The 2,383-nt window shown below is 47.6% G+C and overlaps 1 long non-coding RNA gene across 1 annotated transcript in view; it reads left to right on the top strand.

The window, feature by feature from the left end:
- The first annotated feature begins 1,499 nt into the window (after positions 1-1,499).
- The window catches only part of LOC124040970, a 6,118-nt gene continuing 5,234 nt past the window's right edge, over positions 1,500-2,383 (top strand). Inside the window, exon 1 of the long non-coding RNA XR_006839830.1 lies at positions 1,500-1,747. This is a non-coding gene — a long non-coding RNA (uncharacterized LOC124040970). The remainder of the gene's footprint in view (positions 1,748-2,383) is intronic.

Raw genomic sequence — 2,383 nt, 5'->3', positions numbered from 1 at the left:
TGGACTCGGATCCGGTCCGCGGACCTTGAGTTTCACACATTTTCAAGTTCAGAGTATTTAGCGTCATACACTCTGCATCACTTCAAAGATGGGTTACTCTCAGTTGCTGTTGAATGAGGTATCACATCGATCTATTTGCCTTCAGTCCACCAATACTGTTGACCAGGGCCTTGCACAAATCTTTGGAGGGGGAGATGCTGAAAGTGAACCTCCCGAGCTACCTAGCCTACTCCTTACAGAAAGGGGGAAATTGGGGAGAGCTATCAGCTGATCAAAGCGAATGTAAATTATGTAACTGTTTGCTATGTTGTAACAATGTAACTAGTCTTTACCTGTGATTAGAGTTCTGCTGCTAATATCTGCTTTGTAGGCCTACTAAAAACAGTCCATTGAACCCTTCACTGTCCCTGACCAGGAGAGACAACATGCAACTCAAAAAGTAGCCAGTTGCCACTACTCATAATATCGCTAGACGTGGTACCTTCTGCTTGTGCAGCACTCGCTTGGGGGCAGAGGAGTGGGGGAGGAGGAATTGTCCAATTGTCCAAAATAAGAAACAAGGTAGTTGTTGATGGACAATTCTTTACTGAACAGGAGCTCAAAATAAAATATATGAATTTTAAAAATGCTACCAATCTGAAAGGGCATGTTTCTCATAGGAGGGCAAATAGGCAGGTGCTCAGGCACCCCCAGAGGCCTATCTGTGTACGTGCCTGCCGTGGACATGTAGCCACTCCCCTGGGTTGTGTATTAGCCCTGGTCTCCAGAGCGCCTTGGTCTCCCTGATGGGATGTCATCAATGCAAAACTGCAAGGCGGACACGTCAGATCTCCCTCAATTAATACACCATTAGATGCCACCGATTCAACACTCACTGCGGTGCTGCTCAAATCTAAGTACTCTCTTCCCCACTCCTCCTCCTTTTCCCCTCTCACTCTCCCTCCCTCCCTCTCTCTCTCTCCCTCTCTCTCTCTCTCTCTCTCTCTCTCTCTCTCTCTCTCTCTCTCTCTCTCTCTCTCTCTCTCTCTCTCTCTCTCTCTCTCTCTCTCTCTCTCTCTTCTCCTCAGAACAAATGACAGTCCTCTGCTCCTAGAAGCCCTATGGTTGGACGTTTTATTGCTCTCTCTCTCTCTTTCTCTCCTGCTCTCTCTCCTGCTCTCCTCCTCTCTCGCTGACTCTCCTTCAGTCTCTCAGTCCCTCTCCATCCGCCCGTGAGTTTGTTTGCCTTGGCGAGTACAACAACGGGCTCCGATCAGTGGCTTTCCTATCTTCCTTTTTTACTTCTTTTTGTCTCTCAACGAGTGAGCTGTGCCTGCATTCTCTACCACCTGGAAGAATGCATCTCCAGGACTGGAAGAACTGGCTGGCTGGTCGGTTGGCTTACTGACTGTTTGACTGAAAGACTCTGTGAGTCTTTGGTACTTTGGGGCTGTGGCGTCTAGCACAGAGGCTGAGGGTGAAGGTATACGGGGGAGGGGGGGGGGTAAAGGCTGTTTCACTGCACCGGCGACGGCAGTAGCAGCACTATTTTCCTTGTGCTCTCACCTCAGTCCTCCCTGCTCTCACTAGCACAGTAACCCACATTAATCAAGCATTGACCGGGACAGCATGGCAGTGTCGGCAGCAGCTGCAGCCTTAACGATCACAGTCTTGTCCTCGCAGGCGAGGCGAACGTCAGACGACTGACTCCTCGGCTTTGTGCACAGTGGGAGGGAATCTCTCTCTCAGGAGGAACAGGAATTAAACGGTAAGCCTACTTCAGCTGACGGGGGATTCAGCCAGATTCCCCCCTGACTTTCCCTTGTATTCCCTTTGTCGGAATTCTATGATAAATCCTTTTAAGGGGATTTATTTTATTTTTTATATATTTCTGTCAGAGTGAAGCATGATGTATCCATAATGCTGATGTGTGTAATCTTGTCATTGTCGGGGTCCTGTTTGCTGGATTTCTATGGTGGCTGCCATTAACATATTCATGGGATTCTTCATTCTGCAATTAAATGGCAATCACTGCTTGACGGGTGAAGCAACCTGTCATGGAGCTTCTGTCATGTGTGTGTGTGTGTGTGTGTGTGTGTGTGTGTGTGTGTGTGTGTGTGTGTGTGTGTGTGTGTGTGTGTGTGTGTGTGTGTGTGTGTGTGTGTGTGTGTGTGTGTGTGTGTGTGTGTGTGTGTGTGTGTGTGTGTGTGTGTGTGTGTGTGTGTGTGTGTGTGTATGAGAATGATTCAATGTTTTATTTATTTTTTGTTTTTTGTTGTCACATACACCGGACAGGTGCAGTTAAAAAGATCTGGAGAAAGACAGGGATCTCTGAATTGACAGCTCTCCTTTTATGCCTTTTTCTTCCCTCTCTGTCATTATCTCTTCATTTTCCATCTTTTTG

Source organism: Oncorhynchus gorbuscha, linkage group LG08 (assembly GCF_021184085.1).
Source record: "Oncorhynchus gorbuscha isolate QuinsamMale2020 ecotype Even-year linkage group LG08, OgorEven_v1.0, whole genome shotgun sequence".
Taxonomy (NCBI): domain Eukaryota; kingdom Metazoa; phylum Chordata; class Actinopteri; order Salmoniformes; family Salmonidae; genus Oncorhynchus; species Oncorhynchus gorbuscha.
This window is presented reverse-complemented; position numbering and strand designations above follow the sequence as displayed.